Raw genomic sequence first — 20,409 nt, 5'->3', positions numbered from 1 at the left:
TATATGATATTTGAGCACTAATTATTCAAGATCGAGTACAAAAAATAAGATTTTGAATATAAAATCTAAACATCTTTATTAATGTAAACTTGCAACATATGTTTGAGTACTCAAAAATCATATATTTGTACCAGATCTAACACATTGGGTACTCAAATATCATATATGTGTACCATATTTTTAATGTTTTGTACCGATTTCCATCCAAATAAGATAAATATTTTATTAATATCACTATTTTTTTAGTACTCGAAAATCATATATTAGTACTAGATTTGAAACAGTTGATACTCAAATATCATATACTTGTACCATATTTTTCATGTTTTGTACCGAATTTTATCCGAAACAAAATATGTGGGCCCAGGGAGTTTAAACAAAGTTTTTTTCTGACAGGGACTGATCACTAATTTTTGTTTAGGTTTGGGGACTGAATTATAATTAACCGTTGATGAAATTATGAGAATTTTAGATTGATAAGGGTAATTAAATCGTACAATCACATTTAATACAGAAAGGCTATTTTTAAGAACCCCTTGGGAGGAGAGGATTTTGATAACAGCTAGAATATTGGTGATTCTTGATTTATAGTGATAAAAAAATTTGGCTTGTAAATATTATGTAGTGTTAAGGTTGAATATAATCAAGCTTTTATTAATTTGTGGTATTATATAGTGAGCTATTTTGTTCATGTACAGGAGGCATCAACCACTAAACTTTTGGCCACTCCTGAACAGGGATCACCAAATGTATCCACTGATACTCCAATGCTGCACTTTCTCAATCCTATGCAAGCCTGCAAACAATGCAAATTGTAAGTCGGAAAACCGCGTCTTTGCGCCCGAAGATTTTTGCCTGATCAAATGGATCAACAGAATTGAACCTTTTGCACGATTGAGAGGGCCCTTCTGCTGCTGCATGGGCCATGGCTAAAACTCCCACATTGCCCACGAGGAGTTCCAAAACTGGCGAATTTTATCTCGGATATGATCTGATTCGGGAAAGGGCAATAAAGTGACAAAGTTGGTCCAGTTTTCTTCCTTGTTTCTTCGTCAGAAGTCCACAAATCAACCGGGATTGGGTGAGTCTCCGAAATTCTTGAGCATACACTTTGCGTCTCTTTTGTAACGAAAAAATAACTGCGTTGGATCGCCTCCTGTTTCCTCGAATATTACGATGACATTTCCAGTTGGCTGTAGCCAACCACGGGGAACATGATAGCTGCATGATTTTTCGACCATATCAAATATGAAAAGTAGAACAATTTTAGAATACAAGTTCAGGTAACGAAACATACAGCTGTTGAGTTGCTGCTCCACAATTTTTCAGACAATTACTTGTTTTATAAACACGTCTGTAGTTGCAAGAATCAGTGCAACCACTACTTGGAGCCGTGTTAGTTGGCCAATAACGCCCTATGCTCTGTCCATTTACCCATGCCTGACCCTTCCCCATTCCTGTGAAGTTCAGAGCGACTGGGCTGGTTCCGGTTGGGGCATCAGAGGTTGTCTATATCACAAAGAACAGAGAAGAATAAGTTTGGCGTTTGGTTATTTTAGATTTAAACACATGATCTAGAACAGAGAAAATATGTGTTCATTTACCTTGTACCATACCAATGGTTGATTCTTAGGCAAAGCAGGCTGTGAAACCCAAAGAGAGGAACTTTCACTAGATAGGCCCAATTCTTCTCCTTTCAAACCAATCTGTTGCCACGGATTCCAAAATGAAATAACAACAGATTAAACCACACATTAAATCATTGATGATCACGGAAGACAATGTCCGTATGTATGTTTAACTATATCAAATGTATGATTAACTTAATACTGGTACGGCTATTCAAGAAAATTTTTACATTAATACCTGATATGTCCATTGCTGTGATGATAGATCGACTGTAGATCCATTTTGTAAACCTTTTAACTGCACAGGGCCAGTAACACCGGCTCCCACTGTATCAAAGTATGCTCCATAGTTCTAAATCGGCATAGCTTTATGTTAGGGAATAATAATAGTTTGCAACGAGAATTTGCCCCGAAAACAAGCACCTGTAACCGCACGGTCAAACTCAACAGATCGATCTTATTTTGCCCCGGTACAAGGCTGATAGGAACATCTATTGAAACTTCACGAAGACTATTGCTTCTTCTCCTGCCCCCTGTTTAACAGGTGGCATCATTCCCATCTTCCAGTGATAAAAGCTCAAGTTTTTAAATATTTGATTGCCTAGATTAGAATGTGTTTTTTTCTTGTTACACACCATATTTTAGAACCATGTTTATATAACATCACACAAAAATTCAGTTTTCAACGAATTTGAAGGCTGAGTTAAACAACAGAGAAAATATAACACAGAGAGGTTCAGTTAGCAGCATTTATTCCAAATTTACCTGCAAGTTTTCCGTTGATAAAAACATGGAGCATGTGGCCAAGAGAATCAACGTGAAGAACTGTCTTTGATTCATTTCCATTGATTTCAACACTGAGACAATCAGAAACATCAAAACCTGACGTCTGTAGCAGAAGAATAGTGTTTCCAAATGGTTTTTTACCTTAAAGAATACCATAGATAATCACTTTTATCAGCTGTAGTATTTATTTGTTCCAGCAACCCAAGTTTTGTGAATGCATTAGCACTAGATATACCCACTGGTTCAGTAATCCAACTCCAACCTGATATAAATGCATCAGAAGCTGTACTACCGTCTTTTGAGGGTTGGCGAGCAAATTTTGAGATCGTGGCCACAGAATTAATCTGCCATTTGGACAAAAATACTTGTATCTTAGTTCGTATCAACATCTATATTATTGCTTCCAAGGTTTTTGGAGGATACAAATTATAGAGACTACAAGAATTGGATATTCAATAACTTTGGATAGGAAAACGTAATGCAGAGATTATGAAGCATACTTTTGCGGTATTGAGGGCCACGTTTTTGCAGTCAGGTAAGATGCTGACAGACCAAGCAGGCAAGTTGTATGAATTGCCATTGAATGTTACAGTCACATCAGATTGAGTATTCACATTTACGAGAAAAGCAGCACATAGCCCTGGTTCAGTTTTATAAACAGTGGCCTGGCATAGATAAAGTATCAATGAAAAGAGATGACAAAAGACAACAGGAGTTTAAAATCTCTAAACTTCTCTTTGAACTTCAGGTGGAGGATTCGAATAAAACACTGGAACCTATTAGAAGTTTTGTCCTCGGAAAATAAGCCAATTCTAGGAATGTCACGTTACAAAAACAAAAGAAATGTGGAAAGCTGTTATACCTCCAAATTTGAACCAAGAGAAATAGTTTGAGGATCAGTTGCCACCATTGCGTTTTCACAAAGCTTTATAGCCTTGTGCAAATCTTTCAAGTGACCCCATTTTGGCTGCCTTAAAAGGCCTAGAACACAATAAAATCCAAACTCGAAAATATCCATATAAAGAACGATCATTTTGAAATATCAGTTGATTTATATTGTCTCATGGGTTGGGCAATTTGTTTAAACTATTTTCAAACTGAGTAACCATGAAAACTTAAATCTTGGATGTGAATCAGTAGGATGCTCTTAGTTGCTGAAACACCGAGAATAAGAGAGAGATATATGCAAAACCCGATACCATATTCGTCAATCGGCGCATCAAAATCATAGCTTGTTGTAATGAAAGGTCCGCCAGTACTCCGGCCAAAGTTCGTCCCGCCATGATACTGTGAAAAAAACATTGAAAAAGTTGACCTAGTGTTTTTATACTTGCATAACATTAAATATTGGAAATGGTCAATTGTAATTACCATGTAATAGTTCTGCAAGGTTCCACCGCGCTGGTAAAAACGTGCCACTGCCAAAGCAAGGTCTTCTGCTGGTCTGTACGGGACAGGATCACCAAAAGTAGAGAACCTAGGTTTTTAAGATGAATCATAAGCATCTTGAAACAAGAAATGATTAAACTGAAATGAATATGATATGAAATGCCGTACCATCCACTCCAATTCTCTGTCCACATTTTTGGTTTTTTATTTGAATTTGGAGTGAAATCATAGCAGTAAAACCCATTGCAAGTGTTAATCTGTAGTCATTCAACACGATAAATAGAAGGTTCATCCAGACACCAATCAACGAGGTATAGAACAGGGGGGATGGGGGGAGACATGAGACCAGGTGGTCGAGGTGGCCTGATTTTAAAGATGTTGGGAAATGAATTTTATAGTTCGAAAATTTACACATTAAGTTTCAAAATTCTTTTTCCAGAGTACTCATCTGTAAACACATGTACAAGAAATCAATTAGTCACTAGTCCATTTTAAACCGATAAAATCAGTTGGGCTAAGGTGAAACCGGAAAAAAGTCAGAAGACAACTCACAATAGGATCGGGAGCATTATCCTGCCGGCACATAACCCAGGGCACCCCTGTATCCAAGGAAACAGCCATTGCTGCAGCACATTTGATGTAAGGCTCGGCACCGCTGCCATAATCAGACTGGACATTTCCATACTCATTTTCAATCTGGAAGTGAGTATCCAATTTTTCATTACAATTGTTATTCAATCAGCTAATTAAAACTTCCTGTTTTATGAAAAAATACCTGAGATAGAACTATAGGCCCTCCTTGGGATGCATAAAGTTTTTCTCCCTTCATCAAGTCCACAATCTTAGCTGTAAACCGCTTCATTTCAGCCTGAAAAGAAAATCCTCATATAATCAATTGCATTACACAGATTTTTAACAATAAAGGAAAAAGTTCAAGAATCAGCAATATGACCTTGAATGGCTCATTATCAGTTCGAAACACGATCCCAGGTATGAAATGCAACCAAAGGGGAAATCCACTGATATAAGCCATAGAAGAAATTTCCCATTTTAACGATTTTCAGGGGGCAAGAAAATTACCCGATTAATAAAACCACAAAATAAAAAGTATATGTTCCATGTCAATGTATCTAAGAAAAAAAAATTCTGAGTTTCAAAAAAAAGAAGCACCGCCACCGCCGACATTCCCCCACCGGCACTTCCCATATTCCCAATATTCCCAGTACGATTTATTGCATCGTGGTTTCTGGACTCACTTCCAAACTTCGCATTGCATTACAGAAATTAAACAACAACAATAATCTTCTTCTTCAGCTGGTGCTGTTCTCTGCAGCTTAAGCACAGTGCTATATACTAACGTACGCGAGGGGTGGCACATTCGTGACGGCATTGAATTACTGCAATGGGGAATGATTCTATCTGTATTTCGATAAGATTTTCTTTCTCCTTTTCGAGTCGCCGGTGCAGAAAACATGCCTGGAACTTTTTTTTTTTTTTTTTTTTACGAGAGGATGAAATTGATTTTTCTTTTACTATTATTATTTTTTTAATTAAAATATAATTCTTTTATGAAATAATCTATGCAAATGATTATTATATGGTCAAATTATTTTAAAATCCCCAAACCCAAACATTTTTTTTTCTTAACTCCCTACACTCCAATTTTTTTGTTTCAACTCCCTAGTGGTCCCCAAATTTGTCTTAATAAAGTGTTTAGCATTTAATCCTTTCTACGTGATATTGTTTTACCTATCGAACCAGTTCAGGCTAAGCCGAACTATCGGTTACGCAAGGTTTCCAGCCGATACTCTGAATTAGGGTCCAACATGCTTCCGTAAGATGAATTAAATTCAAAAACCTCTTTGACCATAGTGTCGTCGGGTCATACATGTCGAGTTTTACGAAGTGCTCCTCACACTCCAACCACGCAGTCGCAACAGATGGTTTCTGCACAAGCTCCTTCAACGACACTCAGCACAGCCTTAATTCATTTTTTACTTTAAGGCGTATGATATATGAATTTAATTATAAAATATGAGCATGAAAGAACAAGAGACTTTAGAAAAATTATTCAAACATAATATTATTACATAAATCAACTCCTTTGAAGAGGAGAAGACAACTTGTTTAGCTACTCATAGTAGCCTTGTTCTTGAAATACATAAACGAAAACTTATATCAATAGAAAGAGAAATATTACAACAATTTATTTGTAAGAAAACTGAAGGGAATGATCGATATCTTCAGCTTCCTTGAACGCTTGTATTTATAGCTGAGGTTCCACTCGTTTCACCGAGAAACTTCAGGGAATCTTACAGCTGTTTGTCTTGTCCTTTTATGCCATTATTAATGACATCTTTAGCTAGTGGATGAGTCACCCGTTATTCACCTTGTCCTGTTATGCCATTATTGATGGCATCGTTTGTTGGTGGAGGAGTCACATGTCGTCCTTTTTCTTTTGGATTTATGCTCCTCACATGTCTTCTTTATTGTTGTCGGGGCATCTTCTGCTTTTGCAGTGGTCCCTTGAAAAAACGCATCTTTGGTGGTCCCTGTCCACCTTTGCTTGTCTCGGAAAAATCTTTTCGATCCGTTCGGGGTTTGAATGTTTTTCCGAACTCTGGCTCCTTCTGATCAGGACATTCTGGGCAGATAACCTCAGACCATCTTCCTATGTGAGCCATGTTACAAAATTTTCGGCGAGTTTCTTTACTCCCCGGCAGCTTGTTGTTCCACAAAAAGTTTCTCTTCTTTTCGAAGAGTTCTTCCGCGAAAGCTGTAGTTTTTCCTGTCATTGTATTTAACAGGAACGATCCATTCACAGAATTCTGGTAGAATTTGAACGGAAATTTGACTTTGTCCATCTCGGTGAGACTGACCCAAATACCCCTTGCCCTTCTGGTTGAGATTTCATTTTCTCCAAAAGTGGACACCAAAGGTATTTCTTCAGCTTTAGGATCCTTGATAAATTTATGGCCCGTCATATCAGGTCTCCTTAGCTTGATGAAATGAAAGGGTTCATGTGATCCTTTCCCTATTGGCTCTGGAGCTGTACTGAAGAAATATAGTTCTAGCACATCTCCTCTGGACAAATGATCATTATTTGTCCATATTTCTTGGACTGCTTTCTGGATCCATTTTGGTAACTGTGATATCTCCGGAAAGCTTGGTGACGTTGTATAAACTGAGGCCAAAGCCCCAAATTCATACCAGAATTTTACATCCTTAGGATTGACATTGTTTTTTAGCCAAACCCTTGGATATATTCCTGCAACATCAACCCTGCAAGTGTTTGGGTTGATTTCACTCCTTGTCTTTAATTTCTCCCACTTCTGTTGATAAACTTGGAATGGAGAAATAATAGCTGGATTAGTATAAATCTTAGATTTACCCTTATCAGTGTTGGGCCTAAAATTGATCTCTTCCTCTTTTACCCCAGAGGCGGAGGGTTGACTTGATGAATTATTCTCATCAATTGTTGCTTCATCCAATTTATCAAAAGCTGATGATAGATTAGCACTTGTTTCTTGGGTTTTGGAATCTTCAACCCTTTGTTCTACAACCAGTGGTTGTGTTTTTTCTTCTTGTAAAACCAATGGTTTTAACTTTTTCTGTTTATGAGAAACCAATGGTTTCTCTATAGCCTTAACAATTGGCCCTTGAATAGCAGCCCATAGTTGAGTTTGAACTTGCATACATCCAGTAATTCGATTAGATACTTTGATCCGATCAGCTTGTTGTAACCTGCCAGCCATTTTAGCATTAATGACTAACTGGTTGAACTCGGTTTGAAGCAACCCAAGGTGTTCCCTGAGATGCCTCTGTATTTTCATGATGGAATCCACGTCACTGCCTTCCATCTCTTGTTAAGAAATCTGCAAGAATATTTTCATGAGATTTAATAATAACAATATCAAAAATATAATTTTGACATAATGCTTGCCATCTTAATAACCTAGCTTTCTCAGGTTTAGATTCAATCTTATTTCTTAAGAAAGCTTTTACCTGGGTGTTATCAACCTTCAGCGTGAATTTTTTAGCAAGTAAAAATAATGGCCATTTTTCAAAAGCCCTTTTAACTGCATAAAATTCCTTTTCGTTGATATGCCATCTGATGGCCTCTGATTCTGAAAAAAGACCGCTACAGTATCTGCATGGTATTTCTCCATCTGGAGTGATCTTGGTAAGGACAGCTGCCCACCAATCATCACTGGCATCTGTGAATAATATCAGATCATCTTCATCTATGGGTATAACCATTTTTGGGAGATTCTTACATATCTCCTTTAATTGGTTTACCCCTTTAGTATGGTCATCGGTCCATATAAACCTGACATCCTTTTTTAACAAAGGACTGAACACCTTTCTGTACATTGCTAGGTTGTTTATGAACATCCCTGCAAAATTAACTACTCCTAGAAAACTCTGGAGTTGTTTTACATCTTTGAGTTTATCTGAAAAATTCTTTACCTTTTCCACAATATGGGGTTGTAGAATTATTCCAGTTTCATCAATCTCAATACCAAGGAATTCAATTTTCCTTGTTGCTATGACTGCTTTCTTTTCAGATAAAACCAGTCCTTTTTTTTTACAAATCTTAGAGAAAATCTCTAAGTGTTTAACATGTTCGTTTATGTTTTTTGATGCTATAAGAATATCATCAATATAAACAAACATAAAGTTGAAATAATCTTTAAAAAGATTATCCATCTTTCTTTGAAATATTTGGGGTGCATTGGCCAATCCCATAGGCATAACTTCCCAAATATAGTGTCCTTGTGGAGTAGAGAAAGCTGTGAATTTCTTACTGCCTTCTTCCATTCTTATCTGGTAGAATCCAGACTTACAATCAAATTTTGAGAACACTCTAGCATTTCGTACACAGCTAATTAAATGTTCTCTACTGGATATGAAGTACCCATCAAACTCCAGGATTTTATTAATTACCTCGGTAATTAATAACTAACCTGGGTTTTCCTCTTTTTATTTCACCATGATTTCTGACCAGAAATCCTGGGTTGCTATATGGTGAAACTCCTTCTTTGATTAGACCAAGGTCCAAATGTTCCTTGATAATCATTCTCATATCCCTTTGATCTGTTATGTTCATCGGGATAGGCTTAACGAATTCATACTCTTTGCCTTCCTTTAGAGTAAGACTGACTTTGAGTTGATTTCTATCCCACCATGCCAAAGGGTGCTCGTTGTAACTTTCTTTGAGCCTCTTTTTGACATCTTCAAGGGATACCTTATTTTCTAACTCTATATCTCTGTGATGTAGAGTTACCTTGAGAAACTCCATATCCTCTGTTTGGAGTTCTTGTTCTGTTGTTATTTTCAACATGGTTTCTCCAAACCTCCTTGGATCTTTCATTTTTGGTTGAAAAAGTTGTCCTTTATCACCACGCTGGCTGCGAAATATTATCGGCAGTTGTCGATAAAAAGCAACTTTGAGTCTTTGAACGATAATTTTATGATCACAAATTGTAGTGAACATAAGTCTTCTTGACTCATTGTCTTGTGTGTACTTCTTAAACATTTGTAAGAAGTTATTTCCTAACAGGATATCAGCTCCTGTATCATGGAAATAGATTGGTGGTGTCTTTACCTTGTACCAAGGTGTCTGCCCTGCTCCTTCCATAAGGATCTCTGCTTGTTTTATTCCTTTGCAAAGAATTAAAATTCTTCGAGAGAAATCTCGTCCAGCAATTTTTGGCAAATCTTCTTCACATTCTTCAGGGAAGACTCCTCTTTTTGCTGTACAAATTCCTGCTCCCGAATCGATATAAGCTGCAAAGTATTCAGCCTTATATCGTTCATACAACATCCCTATCGGAATGTATATGGAGAAAGGACTTATTGTCATTTTTTAAAGGGATTACTAAATGGCCCTGCCATTTTTAATAGACTGTGTTGTAACTCAGTAATCCGATTAAGACTATTCACCTTTAGTCTTCCTAAGGCTTCAGAAGGTAGAGTATGGTTACTCCTTTCTACCTCTTCAATGCGTTCTAGTAAATCATGTTCATGACTTACTAATTTCAACAGTTGCTTCTTCCTCTGTTTGTAAACAGAGTTTTCGAATCTGATTAAGGGATTGTCCCTTATCCAATTCTCTTGGTTTTCCATTTCGTAGAATTCTTATTGAATCCTCCAAGTCTTTTCTTTTGCCATGAACTCTATTCCCTTTTCAAGGCGTTTCCATGGTTTATGATCCTCCAGAAACTCTAGGCCAAGAATGAGCTGATCCACATCTTTTCCTGGAATTCCACATATTTGAACTTCCAATTCTCCAATATTTATCAATCCTTGGTAAGTTACTTTTTCATGTTGTTCCAAATAGTAAATCGAGTTACAAGGGAGCTGGTTCCGATGACTTGTAATATCGAATACTATTTTCACTTCTTTCCATCCTTCTGGAGATCTAAGTTTTCCTATTATAGAAAACTCTTTTTCTTCTGGTGGAATTTCTTGAATAGGAGATTTGTCCCATCTCCTACTTGTCATTCGGTTTCCTTGAAAAGATAACCTTCGAAGTTCTATTTTAAGGTCTCTATATAGAATCGGTCTGTCTTGAATTTGAATGTCTGTTTCCTGAATTAAAGGAAACTCGATTCTTTCTGGGTATATTGCATGAGCAACTTTTCCAAAGATCTCTGGAATTTCAATGAACTCATTTCTAATAAATAATTCAGAATGATGAGTATTAGAAAGAGCATATGAAATTTGATATGTAATAGAATATGGTCTATTACCTTCCTTCATCAGTCTCTTTTCCTTGAAGTTTTGATGCAAGGTCAAGGCTCGACTAAAGTTCCTGTCAGCTAAATTGTAGGCTATTCTTGGATAGATAACTCCTACAATTTTTTCTGCACAAAGATTTCCTGAGATAGTACCCAGGACAACATCTTGAATATTTTCCATTCTTTTATCGCATACTACGATATCTATGGGTGAATCTATTCCTTCTTTAAAAGTTGCGTTGATCATTATTTGGATTGCTCCAATATGAATCCAAAACATCGTCCTTGCTACCTCATCTTTCAACTTTTGCAATTCCTCTCTTATTTCTTCAAAAGGAATTAACTGCATCTCTATTTGATTACTTGTTAACTCCATGGGGATTGCCATTTCCCTTATGGATACTTTGTAAATCAAATTATGTCTTCTTTGTCTAAGCCCTAGATTGCCTAAGACTCTTTCTACTTGTCCTGCCAAAAATCCCTGGTACTTTTGTAACGTTGGATTTTCTCTCATAATCCTTTGGACCATATTATGAGATATCGTAGTTTGGCTAAAGAATCCAGCCAAACTTTCATGTGTTTCATGCCGAAATACTTCTTCTTTATTCTGATTCTGATTCTGATCCATCCTCAGAATCTTCTTGACTAAACAATATCTCTTCTTCGTATATGCTTTCATCTGAGAGGATATCCTCAAATTGATATACTTGGACTAGATCTTGAAAGAAGACCGCATCATCCATATCTGGTGTTGCTTCAAAGAGTTTAACTCCTTTTTTCTCGTTTTCTGGACAATTTGTAGATATATGTCCTCTTGCTCCACATGTCCAGCAGTTGCAATCCTTGAAACTTTCACTTGCTCTTGTATGAGTTCTTCTGAAAGTTCTTCTTGATGGTGTTCTTCCCCTGCTTTGTGATGAGTTTGTTACTGGGGATGTTCTTGTAGGTCCACTTCTTTTTTCTGACCTATAAGATCTGGCCTTTTGTTTGGACCAAATTGTTCTTGGTTTCCAAGAACTTTTCATTCTTTTATTGTAGGGATTACTTCTGAATTTCTTCCTTTTAAATCCCTGTGATCTGTTTCCAATGATCGTTGGAAGATCATTATCTTTACAACATAAAGGTGTACGTTTATTTATACCCCTTATTTTCTTGTAGTTCTTCTGTAATGCTGCCATATGGCATAATTCTGCCAATTTTCCTTTCAAAAAGGACGCGCGTCTTGCCAAAGTATCAAGATGACCTGAAACGTATTCTTTAATCAACATTTCTCTCCAGGGACTTGGCATTTTTGCGAAAAATAGCTGAATAGCTATATTTTCCTCGACTCCTGAATTCCATCTGTATTTAGTGAATAACATAATGTATTCATCAACTAAACAGATATCATGTAACTCGAGGCTATACAGAGCTTGAGTATATCTTCTCTTTTTCTCTGTATCTTGATTGTTGAAATAGTCTACTCCTATGAATTGTGCTTTAAATAGGGTGGCCATTCTTTCTCCAATTTCGCTGAGGGATTCTCCTGCTAAGATTGATTCCTTCGTATCTAGCATAGTCATCTCCCAAGCAATCTTGACAGATCCCATTAGACTCATTTCTAGAAGTTTAATGAATCCTTCTTTATTGAGATCTAATGTCCCTGCTGCAATTCTCATAGCTGACGTCCAATCATCTATAAGATCTTCTCTGTTTTTGAAGTCCAAAACATCAAGGTTTAACATAATCCCGTAAGGATGTATTGGATCTAAAACAGTTTTTCCGTAAGGAGTTTGATGGAGTGGGATTTTACTCCTTCTTGATCTGGTTCCTGCTGGATGTGAATTTTCTCCAACCTGAAACTCACTATGTGGTTCTTCTGTTTTAACCACATATATTGGGGGATTCCCAATGGGTTGTTCACCCTCAGAGGAGTTCATTTTTAGATCTACTACTTTGAGATTCGCAAAAGAATCCGCGAGATCTTGTAGATCCTCGAGATTTAATCTCTCTAAAGTAGTCATCAGATAGTGTTTTTCTCTGATACTGCTTTTATAAGATTAATCATCCTTTCATCATCAGTTAAAGGTTTTTGAACCATTTTGGTTTTATCTTTCTGATGTAACAACGGTTCGGTACCAAACGAGAGTGGTAACCTTCCTCCTGTATTTTCTTTTCTAGAACCTGAAGTTTGTTCTAGATTTGTGATTTTAGTTTGAAGATCCTTTAGGGTTACAAGAATTTCTTCTTGTTTCTTAAGGATTCCTTCAATCTGCCGAGGTATTTCATACAGCTGATTGCTGTAATATTGTACCGTCTTTTGAATTTCTCTAAGATCTCCGGAGAGTTTAGAGGAATCTGGGGTAATTTCTAAAAATTGAGAGTTAGAAATCATTTTTCTGTCGTAAGTAATCTATTGTGAACAAATTAACTTGTTTATAGGATTTCATATAAATAAAATCCTCTTGATTCAAACCTTCGTTTGAAGTCATCTTTTGTAAAAAATCTTCTCCTCAACAAAGAAAAGTATGAGTTAACGAATAATATTAAGTCTGAATATTTAACCTAAAGCTCTGATACCATTTTTGCGGATGATTCAAGTACCATAATTGAGCACAAACATTGCATAAATGGAGTACATAAATGCATAAATTGGGTACAAGAATTAAACATTGGATTTGACCAAGTTTAATGGTCCTAGGGAGTTTTAAGAAAGAATTTTTATTGTAGGGATTTACAAAAAAGTTAGGTTTGGGTTTAGGGATTTATTCACAATTGACTCTTATTATCAACCATACGTAAAATTTATTATAAACCAGAAATTGGAATTTATCATATTATAATTATATTTAATTATTAAAATCTAATGACAAATCATTCTAAATGCTTTTAATTATTATTATAATGTTAGATTTTTTACATAAAATTTCAAATAAATTTTTAACAAAGAAAAATATATACAACGCATGCATGCAAATGTTACCAATTTCTTATTTATTTTTAAAATTAAAATTCTTTGATGCAAAATTTGGTTTTTTCCGAGCGTCATAACTAAAGTCTAAATATACTGGAATTGCAAGATTTGAAATCACCTCCCCAACTAATAGTGTCTTATTTCTCATGTATTATTATTGTCTTCTAACTATTAATAATGTCAATAATTAATTACATAGTGTTGAAAATATATATAAATATATATTATTATTTATTGTTGAATGTTGAAGGTTGAAAGTTGAAAATTGAGTTGTAAAATATTGAAAATTAGTGTGTGATGATGTAATTAATGATGTATTAATTTTTGACTAATCTTCAATTGAGATCTATAAATAGGTCTCTCCATTTGTGTAGAAAAACACAATTGTGAAGAGAGAAAAATTTTATAAAGTGTAGAATTTTATAAATTTTGAGTTTTTGAGTTTTTACTTTTTACCGTAAATTTTTACTTTTTCACAACACGTTATCAGCACGATCGCTCGAAGGTTCTCTATATTTTCCGACGCTCCAAAATACAAGAAGAAGTCAAAAATATTCAACAAGTAAGAATTTTTATTTTACTTTTTATATATTTTTATTGTGTATATATTAATATATAATATCATGTTATGAAAAAATAAGTTTTTTTCAAAACTTGTTATAAATCCTGGGAGGATGTTAAGACGACATCCCACACTCCCGGTAAGGGATACGACAAGTATAAAAGCCTCTAAGGTTTTTAAACAATAACGTGATATATATTTATTATGTATATATATTAACTATATTAATATATAATTTCATGTTATTATATAAAAGGTTGTCTATGACACTGACCTTATAATAACGTGATATGATATATATTATTGTGTATTTATATACTAACCATATTTGTATAATCTCATGTTATTATATAAAAGGTTGTCTACGACACCGATCTTATAATAATGTGATATGATATACTATACCTGACTTTATACTAACTATATTGGTATAATTTCACAACATTATATAAAAAGCTGTCTACGACACTGACCTTATAATAATGTGATATGATATACATAATTATTTAATTATGATTATCATTATATGCATTACATGATTATCACGAATTTTTATTCAACACATACTCAATTTTTTCTTTACCCCCAACGGTCACAAACGGTAACAAAACGGCTAGTTTTTGCCCTATAAATATGTTCACTCAAACTCATTTTCAATCACACCAAATTCATTCTTTCTCTCAAAATATTTTATCCTCGGTTTTTTCGAAGATGGAGATGATGACATTTATAAGGATATTTTTCATAACGACTATGATCATCATGCTCACGAGTCTTTTACTCACCAGCGATTTTCCAACACATATTTTTTCTCTATTTGTATACGCACTTGTAATTTACGTTCTTCCATTATTTTGTATTGTCATATTTATGGAAATTAACTAATAAAATGCATTGTTATTTTCTAGTACCACCATGTCGAACTTGGCGAAACTCGAATTCATTGCACTTGATATAACCGGAAAGAATTATATGCCATGGACCCTCGATGTAGAAATGCATCTCGAGTCATTGGGTCTTAACGAAACTATCAAAGAAAATAACATATCATCCTCACAAGATAAAGCAAAAGCGATGATATTTTTACGCAGACATCTTGATGAGGGGTTGAAATGTGAATATTTGACCGAAAAAGACCCAATGATTTTGTGGAAAGGGTTTAACAGAACGTTTTGAGCATATACGGGAAGTTATACTTCCGACCGCACGAGATGAATGGAATACTTTAAGATTCCAAGATTTTAAAAAGGTGAGTGATTATAATTCTGCAATGTATCGAATTGTCTCACAGCTGAAATTTTGTGGGCATAATATTACTGAGATGGAAATGCTTGAAAAGACATTTTCCACATTCCACGCATCAAATATAACTCTACAACAGCAATATAGAGTGCGTGGATTTTCAAGATACTCAGAACTCATCGCATGTTTACTCGTGGCGGAAAAGAATAATGAATTGCTCATGAGAAATCATCAGTCCAGACCTACTGGTTCAACGGCATTTCCTGAAGCAAATGTCGTAAGTAAAAATGAAAACCAAAATCAAAGATATAGACAAGATTTTGGTCGAGGTCGTGGACGAGGACGTGGGCGTGGACGTGGGCGTAGAAATGATCGCGGTCGTGGTCGAGGCCGTGGATTTGAAAATAAAAGAGATAGTTATTTCAATAACTCATCTCAAAGGAACGTCACGAACCACCCACAAAAGAGGCAGCATGATAATACGGGTGAAAATGAAAATCATCCAAAAAGAACTGAGAGTGTTTGTTATAGATGTGGCACTCCAGGACATTGGTCAAGAACTTGTCGAGCCCCTGAGCATCTGTGTAAGCTCTATAAAGATTCAATAAAGGGGAAAGAAAAAGAGACCAATTTTACTGAAAACATTGACCATGCAAGTGGTTCAATGAATTTAGATGCTGCCTACTTTTTGAATGATTTCGAAGATATTGATTAAATATACTGGTGGGAAAAGAATGTAACAATGTAATTTTTATTTTATAAAACATATTATATTTTGCATGTATTGTTTGCATGTATCTTTCTTAATTCATTTTATTGCATATTGTTTTTGAAGATCATTATGGAAAATGCTATGATCAAAGATGGAAATAATGCACTGGAAGTTTGCATACCAGATAGTGGTACAACGCACACTATCCTCAGAAATGAAAAATATTTCTTGGAATTAAAACCAACAAAAACAATGGTGAATACAATATCAGGTCCTGTAGACTTGATTGAAGGATGTGGCAAAGCACAATTTTTGTTACCTAATGGTACAAAATTTTTGATAAATAGTGCTTTATATTCACCACGATCACAAAGAAATTTGTTGAGTTTTAATGATATATATTCTCATGATTATGATACGAAAACAATAACCGAAGGAAATGAGAAATATATGTGTCTTACTACATATAAATCAGGAAATAAATATGTAGTTGAGAAATTATCAATGCTCCCTACTGGATTGCATTATACACATATAAGTCCAATCGAATCAAATATGGTTATTGGAAATTCTTCAATACTAACAAATTGGCATGATCGATTGGGACATCTTGGTTCAATAATGATGCGAAGGATTATAGAAAATACAAGTGGTCATCCACTGAAAGACCAGAAGATCTTTCAGAATAATAAGTTTCAGTGTAAGGCATGTTCTCTGGGGAAACTTATTATAAGACCATCACCAGCTAAAATCCAAAAGGAATCACCCATATTTCTTGAACGTATTCAAGGTGATATTTGTGGGCCAATTCATCCACCATGTGGACCATTTCGATACTTTATGGTATTGATCGATGCCTCTAGCAGATGGTCACATGTATGTTTATTGTCCACTCGGAATGTGGCATTTGCAAAATTGATGGCTCAAATAATAAAATTGCGAAATCAATTTCCCGAATATACGATCAAGAAAATAAGACTTGATAATGCTGGAGAATTTACTTCCCAGACTTTTAACGACTATTGTATGTCGATGGGAATTACTGTTGAACATCCTGTAGCTCATGTTCATACACAAAATGGATTAGCTGAATCATTGATTAAACGTCTGCAGTTGATTGCTAGACCAATGATTATGAGAACGAAACTCCCTATTTCTATATGGGGACATGCAATTTTACATGCTGCTGCATTGATTCGCATCAGGCCAAGTGCATATCATAAACACTCCCCATTGCAGCTTGTATTTGGCAAAGAACCAGATATTTCTCATTTGAGAATTTTTGGATGTATGGTGTATGTGCCTATTGCACCACCTCAAAGAACAAAAATGGGACCTCAAAGAAAGAATGGTATTTATATCGGCTATGATAGTCCATCAATCATTAGATATCTTGAGGCTCAGACAGGCGATGTGTTTACAGCACGGTTTGCTGATTGTCATTTTGATGAAAATAACTTCCCAATGTTAGGGGGAGAAAAGAAACACATCGAAAAAAAAATCACATGGTATGTACCATCATTATTACATTTGGATCCTAGAACTAAACAATGTGATAAAGATGTACAGCAAATTGTGCATTTGCAAAGAATAGCAAATCAAATGCCAGATGCATTTGTAGACACAAAAGGGGTAACAAAATCATATATACCTGCTGTAAATGCCCCTGCTCGAGTTGAAATTCCAAAGAAACAAAATGAAGACATTCATGATGTCATAAAACGCCTGAAGCGTGGAAGGCCAATCGGTTCAAAGGATAAAAATCCTCGGAAAAGAAAATACATAGAGAAAAATGATGATCAGAAAATAGAAAATGGTGTTCCAGAAGAAACACACGATGATGAAAATATTCTGTCAGAACCACAAACTGACGAGAATCATGAAATCTCTATCAATTATATTAATACTGGAAAAATATGGAACCGAAAGAATGTACAAGATATTGATGAGATATTTTCGTACAATGTGGCATGTGACATCGTAAATGAAGATAATGAACCAAAATCTTTTGGTGAATGCAAAACTCGAAAGGATTGGTCAAAATGGAAAGATGCCATCCAGGTTGAATTAAATTCGCTAAATAAACGTAGTGTTTTTGGACCTATAGTCCTTACACCTAAAGGTGTTAAACCTGTTGGGTACAAATGGGTTTTTATTCGAAAGAGAAATGAGAAAAATGAAATAGTGAGATATAAAGCTCGACTTGTTGCACAAGGTTTTTCTCAAAGACCTGGAATTGATTATGAAGAAACATATTCTCCTGTTATGGATGCAATTACGTTTCGGTATTTGATCAGTTTAGCAGTGTCTGAAAACTTGGACATGCGTCTAATGGATGTTGTTACAGCTTATTTATACGGATCACTTGATAGTGATATATACATGAAAATCCCTGAAGGATTTAAGATGCTAGAAGCACAAAGTTCAGAACCCAGAGAATTTTATTCTGTGAAATTACAAAGATCATTGTATGAGTTAAAGCAATCCGGCCGAATGTGGTATAATCGGCTAAGTGAACACTTGATGAAAAAGGGATATGTAAATGATCCAATATGCCCTTGTGTTTTCATCAAGAAAACAACATCGGGATGTGTGATTATTGCTGTATATGTTGATGATTTAAACATCATTGGAACGAATAAAGAAATTCAAGAAGTGATGTTATACTTGAAGGAAGAATTTGAAATGAAAGACCTTGGAAAAACCAAGTATTGTCTTGGTTTACAAATTGAACAAAAAGAATGTGAAATTTTTGTTCACCAGTCTAATTATACAGAGAAGGTCCTTAAACGTTTCAATATGGATCAATCAAATCCTTTAAGTACTCCAATGGTTGTCAGATCATTGAATATAGAAAAGGATCCATTTCGTCCATGTGAAGATATGAAGTTGTTCTTGGTCCTGAAGTACCATATCTAAGTGCCATTGGTGCCCTTATGTATCTTGCAAATTGCACTAGACCAGACATATCTTTTGCAGTAAATTTATTGGCAAGATTCAGTTCATGTCCAACGAAGAGGCACTGGAACGGAATTAAACATATATTCCGTTATTTACGAGGAACGACGGATTTGGGACTTTTGTATCCAAAAGATACAAATCAGAGAATAATTGGTTATGCTGATGCTGGATACTTATCTGATCCACATAAGGCACGTTCCCAAACCGGATATGTATTTACTCGTGGAGGCACTGCAATCTCTTGGCGATCACAGAAACAAACACTTGTTACAACTTCATCAAATCATGCCGAGATTATTGCACTACATGAAGCAAGCCGTGAATGTGTCTGGCTTAAATCAATGACTCGGCATATCCAAACTTCTTGCGGATTATCAGTGGACAAGAATCCAATCACACTGTATGAAGATAATGCCGCATGTGTTGCTCAAATGAAAGAAGGATACATCAAAAGTGACAGAACTAAACATATTCCTCCTAAATTCTTTGCATACACTCAAGAGCTGGAGAAGAATAAAGATATTGATATCTGTTACATTCAATCAAGTGAGAACTCATCCGATCTCTTCACAAAGGCACTTCCCACGGCGATATTCAGAAAACACATTTATAATATTGGGATGCGCAATCTACGAAATATGTGAAGAATCATTCATGTTGACATCAGGGGAGTTTACGTGGCTGCACTCTTTTTTCCTTACTATGGTTTTTGTCCCAATGGGTTTTTCCTAGTAAGGTTTTTAACGAGGCAGTATACAACACGTAATGGAGATAGTCATTCTATCATGATCATCATCACAAGGGGGAGTGTTGAAAATATATATAAATATATATTATTATTTATTGTTGAATGTTGAAGGTTGAAAGTTGAAAATTGAGTTGTAAAATATTGAAAATTAGTGTGTGATGATGTAATTAATGATGTATTAATTTTTGACTAATCTCCAATTGAGATCTATAAATAGGTCTCTCCATTTGTGTAGAAAAACACAATTGTGAAGAGAGAAAATTTTTATAAAGTGTAGAATTTGATAAATTTTGAGTTTTTGAGTTTTTACTTTTTACCGTAAATTTTTACTTTTTCACAACACATAGCACATTTCAAGCTCGATGGATTTGTAAAATTTTAATGAAATACGCTACTACAAGTATTAAGAAATTTACTAATAGAACATTGAGACTTATTTATCATAAAAACTTCTATTCTAAACTAAATTTTTACCTATAATCACTGGTTGCAGTGAAATAATAATCGCAATTCAAACTCTGATAATGACAAATTCCCACTGTTTCTTGTAATAAAAAAAAATGTCATCCTATTTTTAAAATTTCCTTTCAAATTTGTCTTTGTTGGTGAATTTTTTACTTTAAAATGGAGAATTCTTTATGTTAAATTGTGTGTTTTTTAGGGAAATCCTGTTCCTCAAACTGTG

General features: G+C 35.1%; 1 pseudogene; it reads right to left on the bottom strand.

Moving 5' to 3' along the window:
- Positions 1 to 586: 586 nt before the first annotated feature.
- Positions 587 to 4,815, bottom strand: LOC140886524 (beta-galactosidase 8-like; annotated as a pseudogene).
- Positions 4,816 to 20,409: the final 15,594 nt, after the last annotated feature.

The sequence above is a fragment of the Henckelia pumila genome, chromosome 3, assembly GCF_033568475.1.
Source record: "Henckelia pumila isolate YLH828 chromosome 3, ASM3356847v2, whole genome shotgun sequence".
Classification (NCBI taxonomy): Eukaryota; Viridiplantae; Streptophyta; class Magnoliopsida; order Lamiales; family Gesneriaceae; genus Henckelia; species Henckelia pumila.
This window is presented reverse-complemented; position numbering and strand designations above follow the sequence as displayed.